At 38.4% G+C, this 17,744-nt stretch overlaps 1 long non-coding RNA gene and 1 pseudogene across 1 annotated transcript in view; both read left to right on the top strand.

Annotated features, from left to right (window-relative positions):
• The window catches only part of LOC103886346, a 33,977-nt gene extending 25,761 nt beyond the window's left edge, over positions 1-8,216 (top strand). The window contains exon 3 of the long non-coding RNA XR_002523414.2: positions 5,683-8,216. This is a non-coding gene — a long non-coding RNA (uncharacterized LOC103886346). The remainder of the gene's footprint in view (positions 1-5,682) is intronic.
• A 4,536-nt stretch (positions 8,217-12,752) lies between these two features.
• LOC110743802 lies at positions 12,753-14,934 on the top strand (annotated as a pseudogene).
• The last annotated feature ends 2,810 nt before the right edge of the window (positions 14,935-17,744 follow it).

The following is a 17,744-nucleotide window of genomic DNA, read 5'->3' on the forward strand; positions in this document are numbered from 1 at the left end:
GTTACTGTTACTTACTTAGCATAGGTCATTGTCTTTTCAGGCTCAGATTATGATAACACATTTCTAAATTGAAATCTTGCCTCCTTGTCACTTGCCTCCTTAAAATCTTTCTTTAGTGTCCCACTGCTCTCAATTCCTTGGCATAGTTTACAATGATCTTATTTCTGATTTCTGCTACAATCTTCTCTTCTCCAGTCTTCTCATATATTCTATGTTCCAGCTATTCCGAACATTTTCCATTTTCTTTTTCTCTCTTGCCTCTTGGCTTTGGTTCACGCTCTTCCTTCTGCTTGCAGTTTCTTACCTCTCCTTTTCACTTGGCTAGCTCCTACTAGTCTTTCATTGTTTCTGCTTAAACATCCCTTCCTCTAGGAAGACTTCCCCTTTCTCCCATATGTGTTTAGTACCCTCTCCTCATGCTCTCAGACTACTCTGCTTCCTCCCTCATAGCTCTGATTACAATACGGTTTATGAGTGTTTTTGTCTGTATCCCTCACTAGACTGAAATGTTGAGACTATGTCTATCTTATTCACTGCTATTTCTCCATCACCCAGCACAGTGATTGGCACATTATAAATATTTTTTGAGGTTACATTGTAATATTTTTTGATTGAATTAAAAAATAATAACAAAAAATATCCTTTTATAGTTTAGGGCTTTTGAGGTTAAATAAGCCACACTTAGTAATGTTAACATGCAATCAGAAATGGAAAGATCCTGAAGTTCTCTCTTGACCTGCATTCCCTGCAAGTTCATCATTGGGAATTATCATCCCGGTGCATGTAACCTATAGACAAGAGGGAGTGAGTCAAGTGCATGATGCATGAGTCTTGGGTTATAACAACAGCTTGAGGTGTCAAAAGTTTTCATTTTATACAGATTCAAGAACCTACAAAGTCACTGAGATTCTCATGAGAAAACTTAGAAATGACATTTGACCCACTATTTTGCATTGAATCACCAAGAAATATTTACTGAATATGTCACAGTATGTGTTGCACCATATTCCGAATATCAGACAAAAATCCTGGCCTTTGAGCTTTTGTTCACACACACACACACACACACCTCTTTATTTTATTAAAAAATTTAAATTTATTGTTTTAATTGACATATTGTTATTGTACATATTTATAAGGTTTATTTTGATGTTTCAATACCTATTTATGTTGTAGAATGATCCAATTAGAGTAGTTAATGTATCACCTTTTGTATTTATCATTTCTTTGTGGTGAGATCATTCAAAAGCCCCTCTTCTAGCTATTTTATAATATGTGATATTTTACTATTAATTGTATTCACCCTATTGTGCAATAGATGATCTGAATTTGTTCCTCCTATCTAATCATAACTTTATATCCATTGGCTAACCTCTCTTATCCTCCCTTCCTCATTTCTCTCCCCAGTATGTGGTAACCACTGTTCTGCTGTTTCTATTATACCAATTTTTTTTTTTTTTTAGATTTCACATATGAACCTGCAGTATTTCTCTTTCTGTGTCTGGCTTATTTCACTTAACATGATGTCCTCCAGTTTCATCTCCGTCATCACAGATGACAAGATTTCATTCTTTTTTATGGCTGAATAATATTCCATTGTGTCTATATACCACATTTTCTTTATCCATTTATTTGTTTTTGGACATATAGGTTTTTTCTATATCTTGTAGAATTCGGCTGTGAATCCATCTGGTCCTGGATGGGGTTTTTTTTGGTTAGAATTTTAAAATTACTGATTCAATTTCATTACTCATTGTTGGTCTGTTCAGGATTTCTGTTTCTTCCTGGTTCAGTCTTGGAGGGTTGTGTGTTTCCAGGAATATATCAATTTCCTCTAGGTTTTCTAGTTTGTGTATATAAAGGTGTTCATAGTACTCTATGAGGATCTTCTGTATTTCTGCGTTACCAGTTGTAATACCACTTTTCACATTTTTGGTTACACTTATTTGAATCTTCTCTTGTTTTTTCTTGTTTAACTAGAAGTCTATCAATTTTACTTATCCTTTCAAAACACCAACTTTTTGTTTTGTTTATCTTTTGTGTCATATTTTTGGTCTTGATCTCAGTTAGTTCCTCTGTCATCTTTATTTTTTTTCTTCCACTAGCTTTGGTTTTGAATTGTTCTTGTTTTTCTACTTCCTTGAGGTGTGACATTAGGTTATTAATTTGTGATCTATCTTTTGATGTAAGCATGTAATGCTATAAACTTTCCACTTAAGACTGCTTTTCTTCTATCCCAGAGGTTTTGGTATATTGTGTCTTTATTTTTATTTCTTTTGATGATTTTTAAAAATTTCTGCCTCAATTTAATTGTTTACCCAAAAGTCATTCAGGAGCAAGTGGTTTAGCTTCCAAGTTTGTGTAGTTTTGAAAGTTCCTCTTGGTATTGATTTCAAATTTTATTCCACTGTGATCTAAGAAGACACTTGATATGATTTAGGTTTTTTTAAAAAAAAATAATTGATACTTGCTTTGTAGCCAAACATATAGTCAATTTGGGAAAATGTTCCATGTAGAGATGAGAAGAACACATATTCTATGGTTGTTGGATAGGATGTTCTTTAGATGTCCATTAGGTCCATTTGGTCTAGAGTCCAGTTGAAGCCCAGAGTTTCTTCGTTGATTTTCTGGCTCAGTGATCTGTCTAGTGCTGTCAGTAGGATGCTGAAGTCCTCCACTATTATTGATACTCTGTTGAAGCAGCACAAAATGGATTAAGATATCCCCAATATCCAAACAGAGAAATGCTTGCAAAACTTTGAATATGTCAGGATGCTTTATGCTCACATATTTCCTTTCCTCTTCCTTTCTCCTTTCTTCTTCCCTCTCACGTGTCATCTCGTATATGAAACCATTGCTGAAAACCCCACCTCGTTGCCGTCATTATTTTCTAGGTAGAATATTTTAATGCCTAGAGTATAGTAATAAATATTCACAAGGATTAATTTTTGAACAAATAAACAAATGGGTGTGCCCCTCATTCACTAGTAGGGAAATGTTTTTTGGCAGGAGTGGTGGCTCAAGCCTGTAATCCTAGCACTTTGGAAGGCCAAGGTAGGAGAATTCCTTGAGTCCAGGAGTTTGAGACCAGCCTGGGCAACATAGTGAGAATCCATCTCTACAATTTTTTTTTTTTTAAAGTTAGCGTGGCATGGTGCTGCATGCCTGTAGTCCCAGTTACTCAGGAGGCTGAAGTGGGAGGATTGCTTGAGCCTGGGAGGTTGTGGCTGCTGCGAGCCGTGATTGCGCCACTGTACTATAACCTAGGTGACAAAGCAAGACACTATCTCAGAAAAAAAAAAAAAAAAAAGGTCAAATATGTTTTTAAGGCTACACCCCTGTCTAGGAGAGCTTGTTCCTTCCTAATGGGTTTCAATTACCCCCTCTACACAACTAACTTCCAAAAGTTCCAGTTCTGTATCTTTTATTGCTTCCCAGATATTCTGATGGGAGAAATAAACCAGAGGCAGGGATAGTAATCAGAAGTCTATTACAATAATCTAAGTGAGAGGTGATAAGAATGAAAATTGGGGACACGTTTAAGAGATATCTGAGCTATGAGTTGCCTCCAAGGCAGATGGGGGAGACTCTTGCCAGTGCTCTGAAATTACACAGCATGTGCTACTGCCTACTTTTCCTGTGGTGAAGACTGACACAGTGAATGCTGACAGGACTGAGGAAGGTCAAATATTTTCAGAGCCCCATTCTTTTTTCCTTTATTTTTCTTTTCAAAGTCTGATGGGTAGGGAATCAGCAGAGTTAGGAAATGAAAAAGAAAATTTCAATTTCTCTTTTCTGTACCCAAGCCCTGGGTCTGATGTTTGGTCTTTGCTTCCCAGATATATAAAATCAAAATAGCCAGTGCCCCTAGAAATTGCCTGACATTAAACCAAAACATCCCCTTACGCTCTTTATTCACAATGTATGGCTTTTGGCAGATTGGCATACTGGACCTGAATTCACCTCTATTTATTACCAGATATGGATACTCTTGGAGCGTGGGTCCAGGACTCAGTCCCATGTGTGATATTTCAGGCCCTCCCATAGGCAATTACAAGGTGTTGCATGGCAGGCCTCATAAGAGGAGCTGCTCTCCCCACATCTAACTTATTGTACCACCAGTGCATTGTAGTTTTCTAGAAGGAGTTGCAGTTGAGGACTTAGGCTCCTTTGAGCTGCAGTGCTAGTATGCATAACTGCATTTCCAGCTCAGGCACCTCCATTCAGAAGCCTCTTGACTGGGGCCTCTCTTGAGATACTTCCCAGGCACCTCTGCTGAGACCTTGTTATTGTGGGCCTTGGCTGAGACAGCTTTATCCATTTTGACTCCAGACCTTTTCACTCCTAGCCCTTCTCCCCCTTTCTTTCCATGGCCCTATAAGTCCATAAAAAGCAGGAATCTTTTGTTTGGGGCTCCTCGGAAAGGAAATGATTTCCCTTACCTGTGCTTCCATTTGACTATTGCCTGGCACTGTTCTATTGGGAAAAAACAGTAGGGAACCAGTGCCTTTCTCTTTTGACTCTTGCCTGCACTGTCACAACCAATGAATTGATAGTTATTTTCAGTTTGGCTTGTTGTCTTCATTGGTCACCTCAACACATGGTAGCCTGGCACACATCTGTTTGGTTTCCCTGTCTTTTAAGTAGGAATATTCCATTTTAACCCTCTTTTATTATGGGCTCTGTGCTCTTTGAAATGAGAAATTTAATTATTTTTATTATTATTATTACTTTGAGACAGGGTCTTGCTTTGTCATACAAGCTGGAGTGCAGTGGCGCAATCACAGCTCACTGCAGCCTTGACCTCCCCAGGCTCAGGTGATCCTCCCACCAGACTAGTTTTCATATATATGAAAATATGAAAAACTATATAAAATACATATATTTTATATATAACTATATTATATATATTATTTATGTATTTATCTATAATATATATTATATATTATATATATTACATTATATAATATAAAATATAAATATAAACCATCCCACTACTGATCAGCATGGGAGTTTTGACAGAGGTTTCCAACCTGGGCCGGTTCACTCCTCCTCAGGCAACCTGATTGTCCCCTGCTCACAAGGGGTCATTATATAATATATAGAATAACACATAGACATGTGTAATATATTAATTATATATTACTTATATAATATATATTATAATTATATTATATATATATATATTTGTGGAGACGGGGTTTCGTCATGTTGCCTAGGCTAGTCTCCAACTCCTGGGCTCAAGCTATCTGCCCATGGTTTCCCAGAGTGCTGGGATTACAGGCATGAGTCACCATACCCAGCTGAGAACTTTTATTGAATATACCATATATTCTACATTTTCTTTTCATTTTAGTGAGATGCAAATATTAGAAGAAAAGAAGAACAAAGAATTCAGATGTACATTAGACTACATTTGATTGTATAATAAAACCTCTAAAATGAGACAAATATTTTTCTTGGCTCACAGAATAATGTGACTAATTTTAGCCAGATGGAGTATGATTATGAATTAGCTATCTGTAAATGAGATTTGAGACACTAAGCAATGACCCACTTCATAACTTTAAATTATACTGATGAGAGTCTTTGCCCCATGGTGGTTTAATTATTTTCTTGGAAGACATTACACATCTTCATTCAGAAGCTTAATGAATTTTACAATTACTCTTTCCTCTGAAGTCACAAGTGATGATGCCCCATCTGGATTGGTAAAGAACTCACAGCAAGAAAAATTATTGATGTGGAAAAACTCAGGACAGCATTCCTTGGTGACCACTTACCACTTTTGCATTTACCCAGCAGCCCATTGAAGCGCTTGCACCTGTGTGCCTGGGGAAGCTGGGGAGAATATATCTTCTTTTACCCCTCCAAGGTCTGTATCTTTATTACTTTGATAGTTCCTGCCTTAGTTTAGTTCACCATCACCTCTCGTCTGGATTATTAGGAACTATTCCTTAATATGCATCCAATCCACCCTCCACCCTGACATCTGAGTTCTCATTCTCCAAATGCAAGCCTTCATTGATTAGCCAGTGCCTTCAGGATCAAGTCAAAATTCCTAAGTGCAGAAGAGCCCTAGCAAACTAGACCCAAATGTCCCTTCCAGTCTCGTCTTCCAGCACTGTCACATTGTATGCACAAGGCACCATGTATTTGCTCCTCTTGGAAGAAAATCCCTCCCACTTCTGTGACTCTTTACCAGCTCCTCACTCTCCTCCAGCCAGAGAAAAGCATCCTTTCCCTTTCCTCTACCAGAAAAATCATACTCAACTTTCAATACCTAGTTCAAATTTCAGTTGCTGTGTTCAATATGTTAGAGGCAGAACAGCAAAATGGGAAAGAGTAAGGATTCTGGACACTTGTGCTCCTCCATTGATCACATTTGTAAGATTGAGTGACTTGTTTAACTTTCCTAAGTTTCTGTTTTCTTACGTGTAAGTTGGAGACTTAACAGTAACTACCACATCAGGTTATTGGGAGGATTAAATGTGACAATATTTCTAAAGTACTTAGGACTGTGCCTGGCATATCATAGGTACTTAACATGTAAACATTAACTATTATTCTAGTTTTGCTGACATTTTCTCAACCCAGTTATATTTTGGCTTAGCTGACTTTAAGAAACTTAATTTAATTAATTTATTTATTTTTGAGACAGGGTCTCGTTATGTTGCCCAGGCTGGGGTGCAGGGGCTGTTCACAGGCGCCATCCCACTACTGATCAGCAGGCGAGTTTTGACAGAGGTTTCCAACCTGGGCCAGTTCACTCCTCCTCAGGCAACCTGATTGTTCCCTGCTCACAAGGGTCATCATATTGATGCCAGACTTAGTGCAGACATCCAGTGGGCTTCAGGCACTACAGACTAGAACTCCTGGACTCAAGCAATACTCCCCTCAGTCTCCCAAGTAACTGGGACTACTAGCATGTACCACCACACCCAATTAAAATGGCTTTTATACCTAGAATTGTATTAGCTTGGGTGAATCGAATAACCAAAGTAACAGCATTACCAACACTAGTTCATTTATTCCTTAATATTTACCACAGCTGTATCTCATGGAGTGTGGTTTGAACAAGTTGTATTGAACTGCCGTGTGGCAGTGACCCTTGTAAGTATAACTCTGTCAAGAACTATTAATCTGGGCTCAAGCTTTTGTATTTTGGGAATTCTGAGAGTCTGGTCAGGTATTTCTAGTGCTTTGCTTTAATAATAAGAAATATGAACATCACCAAATAATTTAAAGATTCTACTTGTTCCTTGAGAGGGCAAAGCAACTCCTAAATGCCAAAGAAGATGAAAAACTAAAGAAGGAGGTGGACAAATCCACTTGGTTGGTTTTGGGTAATTTCTTATGGGGAACTTACGGACAGAAGTGTGGTTTTGGGCATACGCAAGATAGGTAGATCATTGTACTTTAAGCCCCAGACCCAGGGCTTATATTTTGAGAAGAAAGCATACATGCTCTGGAAGCCAGTTTTGGGCGTCACAGCCTGTGATTTCTGTGACGACAAGCGTTGTTTTGGAGGAAACCTACAATAAGTAGATGTTTCTACATAAAGAGTAATACATCAGCTAGCCATTTTGGAAGCATTCCCAAACTCAGGGTTAATTAGAAGTTACATGGCAGATTCGCCTTTAAAACAAAGTAACTCTTGTCCCCATAATACCTTTGTAAAATCTTCCTACCTATGTTGGCTATGCCTGTATGGAGACAAATACTTTTATTGAATTTATACATACAAGGCTTATTTTCATTACCACTTCGAACTTATTCAATCTAATTTCATATCTGATTTATTTCCATTTCAACTATACCTCAAAGTCAAATTTATTTTCATTCTTTATTAAAATATACAATGATCACTATGATTTCCAATCTTGCTTTTGAGATCTGACAAATTCTTATGTGAAAATATAGTTTTCTGGTAAGAGGAGTAATAGATTTGCAACAAAAATTATGAATTACTTGTTTTGATGTATATATGTGTACGTGTATGTCTTTTTCATCTAAAACACAACCTTAAGCATGTTAAGAATAGAAGCCTTTCCCCATTATTCCACACCTCCAATGGGGGCTTTAGAGTTGACTGATATTCTATAAAATTACAACATCTATTACATCACTTTTCACTTTGTATTACAGTATTGGATTATATGGCCATTCTGTACCTGCCCACAACTGAGAGCTGAATGCATAAATAAATGAAGACTGCAAATGGTTTGTTTGAGTGATTTGTCCATGAATCAGACAAATATTTTCAGGTTTGTACATAGCATATATTTTTTAAAGCCCTGAATGTTAACACATATACAATATGGTTTTACATTGTTTACATGGGTTTACTATATATCCAAAAATTATATACATTGATACTCTTCATTTGCTTATACCTTGAAGATAACTTATAGCACAAACTGGAGACAAGAAAAGACACTGTATTATAAAGTATATTATTTTCAACCTTTTTTTCCCCCTGCTGTTAAGGTTTATTTGGCTGATAGTGAAGTTTTAAAATCTTCCTATATTTTTAATTTTTATTTTTATTTTTTGGTTTTTGAGATAGAGTCTTCCTCTGTCACCCAGGCTGGAGTGCAGTGGCATGATCTCAGCTCACTGCAACGCCCGCCTTCTGGATTCAAGCGGCTCTCCTGCCTCAGCCTCCTAAGTAGCTGGGATTACAGGCACACACCACCACACCAGGCTAGTTTTTGTATTTTTTAGTACAGACAGGGTTTTACCATATTGGCCAGGCTGGTCTCAAACTCCTGACCTCAGGTGATCCGCCTGCCTCGGCTTCCCAAAGTGTTGGGATTATAGGCATGAGCCACTGTCCCAGCCTAAAATCTTCTTTTAATCCTGATCTGTGAAATGACATTGAATCTTACTCTTGGCCACCCACAGAAATGTAAAGAATTAGCTCACTTTATGTATGAAAATCACATAAAGCCATACTCACATGGACAGACACTGGTGGGGGAAGGGTCATTTTCATCTGGCAGGAAATGGAACAAAAACCCAGAAATTTTCTTCCTATTAATAAATATCTTGTAAATGTTCTTATATAAATATACACCATACATGAGCCTATGAAAATAAAATATTTCTTTATGTCCACATATTATAGGTTTAGAAATAAATATAAACTTCAGGAAAACTCAACAGGAGATAATTATAAGAGAATACAAACAACATAATTACTAGGAAGACAAGTCTGGGATCAGGATTACCAGGTGACCAATCCCAGGGGAAAATAACATGAAGGTGAATTGGGATATAGAGTCAGCTATATAGATTCATCCAATTAGCCAAATGCCTGGGCAGCTAGGTGTCTGAGAAGTAGTGGAATTGAACATGATATTTTATGGTGGCTTAAGAAAATTTCCTAACAAGTCAACAGAGAAATGATGAAGAGTAGGGGACTATTTGCTGACATGTTATTTCCTGTTTCCTGCCTTTCCCCTACCCGCCTATTTGTCTCCAACTAAAATTTCATTAATCACCAATTGTCAGCATCTGCAGAATAACAAACTTTTTTTTAGTTTTTTTTTTTTTTTTACATATTCTAATCTTGCTTGCACATGAGTAGAATTTTTCAGATAAATGTATATTTGTGTGTATGCATGTGTGCATACACATTTGCTGTCCTGTGTGTGGGTTAAGGGTGTGAGTGAGGATAGAGACACAATAACATTCCAAGTTTCCAGGTAGAACGATGTCCAAAGACCCAGAGACATAAACATCTCAAGCAGTTTGGGGATCTGTGAGAAGCTCAGTGTTGCAGGGGTTCAGTGTGTGCAGTGGTGATTTGGGGTTGAGAGATAATGCTGAAAAGTAGGTTGGGGCCCATTTACATTTCATGTTGTGGGCTGAAAATAGAGTTGGTAAAGCTTTTAGAGCAAGAAAACACTATTTATAGAAAAATTACCCTGGCAACAATGTTCAGGCAAGACAGAATGGGCATTGGGATGGAAAGAATAGCAGTGAAGATGCAGAGGAGAAGCCTGATTTGAGACAGGAGCCTGAGAAGACTTGGCACTAGATTAGTGAGGGAGGTAAGGAAGAGGGAGTGGCAAGGTTTCTTAGTAAGATCAAGAATACAGGTAAGAGTGAATCTCTTGTACTTTGAAACAGAACAGCAAGTTGGGGCTATCCAGTATGCAGTTACAAATATGTTCCTGGGGCTCAGGAGAGAGGTCTAGATTAGGCTGTTTTGTGAGCCATGATAACATAGATGAAAACTGCAGCCACAGTGTGAATGAAATCGAGAGAGGAGAGTGAAAAGCAGGAAGATAGGAAAGATGAGGGTAGGTCTGAAGATTAGAGGTCTTACAGGTAAAATAGAGGAAGAGAAGCCCGTGTAAGGAATAGAAAAGGAATAGTCTGAGAGGTGGCAGAAATACTAGTGGAGGGTAGTGCCATGGAGACCAAGAAAAAAGACAGTATTGAGAAGTTGGGGTGTCTAACACTTCCAGATTCTGTATCCAGCATTTAGAGGATGCATTGCTTTCTTAAGCACACATGATCATATAAGGCATGAAGCAAATCTAAACAAAAATTAAAGAATAGGTATTATGTAGAACATGTTCCTTGAGGACAATGCAATTGAGTTAGAAGTTAATAAAGGCTGGGCATGGTGGCTTGTGCCTGTAATCCCAGCACTTTGGGAGGCCGAGGCAGGTGGATCATCTTAGGCCAGGAGTTTGAGACCAGCCTCACCAACATGGTGAATCCCTGTCTCTACTAAAAATACAAAAAATTAGCTGGGTGTAGTGGTGCGCACCTTTAGTCCCAGCTACTGGGGAGGCTGAGGCAGGAGAATTGTGATGGAGTGAGACTCTGTCTCAAAAAAAAAAAAAGTTAATAACAAAAAGATAATTTTTAAAATTTTACATACTTTGGAATTAAAAAATGACTCACAAATCAAAGAAAAAATCAAAACTTAAAAAAACACTTAGAACTAAATGATAAAGAAAATACTATACATCAATACTTAAGGTATACAATGAAAGTGTTTCTTTGGGGGAAAATTTATAGCCTTACATGCTTACTTAAGAAATGAATAGAAGGCCAGGCATGGTGGCTCACACCTGTAATCCTAGCACTTTGGAAGGCCAAAGGGAGGGGTGGGGGCAGATCACTTGAGGTCAGGAGTTCGAAACCAGCCTGGCCAACATGGTGAAACCCTGTTTCTACTAAAAATACAAAAAAAATTGGCCAGGCTTGGTGGTGGGCACCTGTAACCCAGCTACTTGGGAGGCTGAGGTAGGAGAATTGCTTGAATTCTGGAGCTTGCAGTGAGCCGAGATTGCACCACTGCACTGCACTCCAGCCTGGACAAGAGAGGGAGACTCTGTCAAAAAATAGAAAGAAAGAAAGAGAGAGAGAGAGAAAAGAAAAGAAAGGAATATAAGCTGAAGATTAATTGATTAATGTTCATCTCAATAAATTAGAAAAAGAACAACAGAATAAAGCCAAAGGAAATAGAATAAAAATATGAACAAAAAATGAACAGAAATAAGTGAAACAGAAAAAATACAATAGAATGAATTAATCAAGATAAAAGTTCATTCTTTAAAAATACAATCAAATTGGATAAATCTTTGGTGACATTCATCATGAAAAAAAAGAAGAAAGAAATATAATTAAAAAGGGAGACATGGGTTTAGATGTAGCCCAGATTAAAAGGAGAATATGAGAATACATTGAGCTATTTTAATTACTGATAAGGTCCCAGAATTACTACTTTCTTCCCTGCATTTTTCTTCAGGAAACTGTCTAATCCTCTACCCACAGATCCTTAACCGTAAAGCAAGAACTACCAGCGGATTTCCAATATATTGCCACAGCCACCTCCTTTTCAGGGTTTGCTGGGATTGTTACTTCAGATACAGCAATTTGACTTTGAGCCCCTACCTGCTGTATTGAGTTGGCGGTCAAGCATCTTCCTTGGGATGCTTCTCTTTGCTCTGCTCCAGAATTAACCAAGCATCTCAGGGACATACACATCCCAAAGAGTGTGGGGGTTATTAAATATTTTCTAATGACATACTGGAGTATGATGATCTAGTTTGCCTTTGTTATTGCTTTTTGATGCCTTGATGGAGTCTTACTTAAAGTTAGCACTGTGTAATCTCATGGGCCCTTGACAACTATCCTGCAACGAGAGGAAAATCCACAAAGATTCTTTGAGGGAAGATGATTCTGTTTGGACTAAGCTTATTTGTACTCTATGTTTAGGATTCTAGGGTTAAAGCTTTGTGATTAGATTTTTTTGGTTTATGATTACAGCCACTTCCTAAGGTGAACAGCTGCTTTCAGAATTACTGCCATAGGTCAGGTTTTGGCATTTGCCTTAAGGGGTTGTGTAGCTTTTCTTGTAACCCTTAAATCACAAAAAAATTGGTACCATACCTCTTCCTAGACCACTGGGGCCAATCTCAGAGTTTCCAAGGTAACTTTTCAGAGATAATTCCTCAGTATTTCTAAGGCAATTTTCTGCTCTGCTTTGTATAATGAAGTAGCTGGACTTTTCCTCACTAAATAAGAAGAAAAAACACCCCACACATTTGTCATTTGCTAAAATAGTTTCTTGATAGGACACCAAACAAAATATAACCATGTTGTTTTTATTTAGAATATTAGTATAAATAAAGTCGTGCACTTGGCATTATTCTAACATCAGGGGAGATTTTAAGAATTTTCTTATAACTTCCCATAAATAAATTTCTATTAGCAATTTCATATTTCATTTATTATTGAATTAATGAAGTTTATTATTTATCTGAGGGACATCATATCATCCATTCATTTATACATGAATTTGTTCATTCAACAAATATTTGTTGAACACCTACTATATCAAAAACACCCTGCCAGAGACTAAGTAAGTAATACCAGGCAAACACACACACGACCATGTCCTCACAGAGTTTACAGTCTAGAAATTTTTTTTTTAGAAAAGTTTCTGAATTCAGGACATGCAATTATAGAGGTATTCCTACAGGACACACATTTCTATAGGTACAGAATGGGATGACATGACATGTGTAAGTTTAGAATATTGGAGAGAATGTTAGAGAAAGAAAAATGTAGTAATGAGGATCATAGTGTCAGGTATTTAAAGAGAGCATGTGTGAAGAAAAGCTGTTTTTTTAGATGGTGATCTTATAGAGGAAGATGAGTACCACACATGATCAATTATCCATGGGCATCATTTCATCTTTAACCAATCAGAAATCATTCCCACTTCCTTACTAAAGATCTTGGTTTTTTATCTTTTACTTGCATTCTCACACTTATGTATTAAATTATCTAAGTTTCCAAATCATAAAGCCTCAAAATGTCATACTGTATATAGGGGAGGCAGGTACACATTTTAATATATCCTACAGAAAAGAGATTATACCAGTATTACTGATTTTATGGAGGAGACAGTACATAGCAATTTTGTGTGCGTGCATGTGTTTTAACACAATAAAATCTTATTTCTTGCTTTGAATCCAGTTTAGGTCAGCAAGGTGGCTCAGCACCTGTGGTCAGTCATTCAGAGACCCCACCCCCACAACTCCCTATGACCACCACTTTCAATCCATGACCTTAGGTTTTCTGGCATCTAGCTGGTGAATACAGAGAGAGAAGGTGAAGATGGAACCAGTGTTTTTCGCTATCTTGGTCTGGAGGTAACACTTATCACTTCCATTCACAGTCCCTTGATGAGAACTGGCTACGTAGCTCCATCCAGGTGCAAGTGGTGGAAAATATAGCTTAGCTGTATACCCAAGTAGCTAATAAGTTTGGTGAGAAGCTAGCTCATCTGCTTCAGTCAGTCTCCTCATTTAAAAATGGGAGTAATACTTTCTAACTCGGCTGCGGCCATGGCTCCTGTGAAAAAGCTTGTGGCGAAGGGGGCAAAAAAAAGAAGCAGGTTCTGAAGTTCACTCTTGATTGCACCCACCCTGTAGAAGATGGAATCATGGATGTTGCCAACTTTGAGCAGCTTTTGCAAGAAAGGATCAAAGTAAATGGAAAAGCTGGGAACCTTGGTGGAGGGGTGGTGACCATCGAAAGGAGCAAGAACAAGATCACTGTGACATCTGAGGTGCTTTCTCCAAAAGGCATTTGAAATATCTCACCAAAAAACATTTGAAGAAGAATAATCTACGTGACTGGTTGCGCGTGGTTGCTAACAGCAAAGAGAGTTATGAATTACGTTACTTCCAGATTAACCAGGACGAAGAAGAGGAGGAAGATGAGGATTACATTTCATTTATCCAGAATATTTTGTATGAGTTCTTGAATAAAACTTGGGAACCAAAAAAAAAAAAAAAAAATTGGGAGTAATAGCTTCTGCCTCATAAAATTGTTTCAAGGGAACAACTAATCAAAGTTCATCAAAGTGCTTAGCACGGTGCCTCATCCATAGTAAATGGCTCAATAAGCACAACAAATACTTTTGACATCCATAAACAAATTTCCAGTCAGAACTAATACCTTCGTGGCATTCTACTCTTTCAAATCTTTTAATAGCTTCGTATGTTCTTTGAATAAAAAATAAATTATTGACCAGGCTCTCTATCATCTGGCCCCTGCCTTCATTCCCAGTCTCTTTTCCCACCATTCATCCTTCACTCGTACAACCTGGCTTACACCGGCCTTTCTATGGTTCTCAGACCAACCCCTTTCCCACTGTAGGGTCCATGGTCCCCTCTGCCTGAAATGCGTGTGCCCCAGCTCTTCACATGAGTGATTTGCTTTCATCATCCAGGTCTCATCTCAGGTATCACTTCCTCAGAGAGTCCTGTCCTGTCTGTCCTATCCAAAGTGGCTTCCTCACTATCTTGTCTTCTCTTGTTTTTGTTACCACAATCTGTAACACTTTTTAATTTATATTTCATTATTAATTGAAACGATTAATATATAATAAATAGAGATGGGATCTCGCTATGTTGACCAGGCTGGTCTCCAGCTCCTGGGCTCAAGCGATCCTCCCATCTTGGCCTCCCAAAGTGCTAGGATTACAGGGGTGAGGCTGTAATGCTCTTCTTTATTTGTTTACTTGTTCATGGTCTTTATTTTCCACCAGAGCTGTTGGCTCCTTGAAGCCAGGGGCTTTGTCTGTTTACTGCTTTATCCTCTGCAATGAGAGCTGCAATGAGGTGTTAAATACCTGATGATTGACTGATGAATAGGTGAACAATTTTAAGATAAACTGGAGGTATTCTCTTTGAGTCTTTCACATTACCTATCAACATATTCACATTTCCCCATGATTATTTCCATATCCCCTTCTACGTAGGGTTCTAGCTCTAGCCTTCCTTCTCAGCCAAGCTTCTTGAAAGCACAGTTTACACACCATGCCACCTCCTTTTACTGCTGAAAATATCTTCCTCTGGCTTCTTCCCCTTCCTACCATTCCACAGAAATTATTCTTGTTATGGGCATCCAATTTACCAAATCCAAGGCCTGCTTCTTGGCCATTACCTTACCTCACTTGTTTTCTTGATGCTGTTGAGTATACCTTCTTCCTGAAACTTTTCTGCTTTGACTTCATATTCCCATAGATACCAGTGTATAGCAGTGGTTTTCAACCAGGGATAGTTTTGCTGGAGAGGTGGGGGGAGCTATTGGCATCTAGTTTGTAGAAGCCAGAAATGCTATTAAACATCCATCCATCTTCAGCAAAGAATGATCTGGCCCAAAATATCCATAGCGCAAAGCCTAAGAAAACCTGGTTAACAGGATGTCCTACAGATACTTCATGAACAACATGGTCATGCTCAGAAATAAATCACTACCTCTTTTCTCACCTACTAATTTGTTACTTGTTATTCCTAATCCGATTAATGATATTTATCTTATAAACTAGTATCTCTAATATCATTTTCAATTCCTCCCTCTCCCTCATCAGGCCCATTTATTAGTCACTAATTCCCTTTTGATTCTGTCACCTAAATATCTTTAATCCTGTCTTTCTCTTCAGCTACCACTCTTTGTATTAGTATAGACATTATTTAGCTTGCAAGAATCTCCTAAATGCACTCCCTGCTTTGAGTCTTACAAACACCTCCAACTCATTCTCCTCAAGTAATCTTTCATTCTTTTTTTTTTTTTTTTTTTGCATTTTCTTTTTTTTATTTTATTATACTTTAAGTTCTAGGGTACATGTGCACAACGTGCAGGTTTGTTACATATGTATACATGTGCCATGTTGGTGTGCTGCACCCATTAACTCGTCATTTACATTAGGTATATCTCCTACTGCTTTCCCTCAGGCCCCTTCCCCACAATAGGACCTGGTGTGTGATGATCCCCTTCCTGTGTCCAAGTGATCTCATTGTTCAATTCCCACCTATGAGTGAGAACATGCTGTATTTGGTTTTCTGTTCTTGCAACAGTTTGCTGAGAATGATGGTTTCCAGCTGTATCCATGTCCCTACAAAGGACACGAACTCATCCTTTTTTATGGCTGCATAGTATTCCATGGTGTATATGTGCCACATTTTCTTAATCCAGTCTGTCACTGATGGACATTTGGGTTGATTCCAAGTCTTTGCTATTGTAAATAGTGCCACAATAAACATACATGTGCATGTGTCTTTATAGCAGCATGACTTATAATCCTTTGGGTATATCCCCAGCAATGGGATGGCTAGGTCAAATGATATTTCTAGTTCTAGATGCTTGAGGAATCCCCACACCGTTTTCCACAATGGTTGAACTAGTTTACAGTCCCACCAACAGTGCAAAATGTAAAAGTGTTCCTATTTCTCCACATCTTTTTTTCTCCACTTTTTTTTTTTGACGGAATCTCGCTCTGTCACCCAGGCTGGAGTGCAGTGGCCCAATCTCAGCTCACTGCAAGCTCCGCCTCCCAGGTTCACACCATTCTCCTGTCTCAGCCTCCTGAGTAGCTGGGACTACAGGCGCCGTCACCACGCCCGGCTAATATTTGTATTTTTAGTATTGACGAGGTTTCACCTTGTTAGCCCGGATGGTCTCGATCTCCTGACCTCGTGATCCGACCGCCTCGGCCTCCCAAAGTGCTGGGATTACAGGCGTGAGCCACTGTGCCCGGCCCTCCTCAAGTAGTCTTTCTAAAATGGAAGCTTGATAACATTTCTCCCATTGCCTACAAGAAAAAGTCGAGCTTCCAGGTCTCATTTACCATACATACCATGTGTTTTATTGTCTACAGATCTGCATTCTGTCACTATTCTTCCTAATCGCCTTCTAGCCTAATCAAAACACAAGGAAACAAAAAACTAGAAAAACAAAAAGCTTTATGTATCACACTTTTTATTGGACACGATACTCCTCCTTTTTGCAATGTCCTCCCACTAGGGTCCCAAACAGGCCCTCCTGAAAATTTCCTTCCTGAAAAATTCTCTCTCAAAACTCTACTCTGTGCATGCACATACTTCTGTTGGGACACCTATTTTATACATACTATCTCAGGCAGAAAATTCCCAAACTGAAATGTACAGGCAATGTACTTTTATTCTACGGAGTTTTAAAAATTTTGAATTCCCTGTCTATGAGGTTCAAAATCCCAATTAAATTTATGGTCTTCCCTTCTTGCTCCTGGGTTGTGGTTAAATTCTTGCGGAGTCTTCACAGTGCCTAAGTTTTGGGGAAGATGTAGGCACCCGCCCACATCCCTCCTTCAGATTTTGGCATCCTCTTCCTAGTATCTGCGTGTTGTTTTCGTATTTCTGTATCATTTTGCTTTTACAGAGCCA

Source organism: Papio anubis, chromosome 7, assembly GCF_008728515.1.
Source record: "Papio anubis isolate 15944 chromosome 7, Panubis1.0, whole genome shotgun sequence".
Taxonomy (NCBI): Eukaryota; Metazoa; Chordata; class Mammalia; order Primates; family Cercopithecidae; genus Papio; species Papio anubis.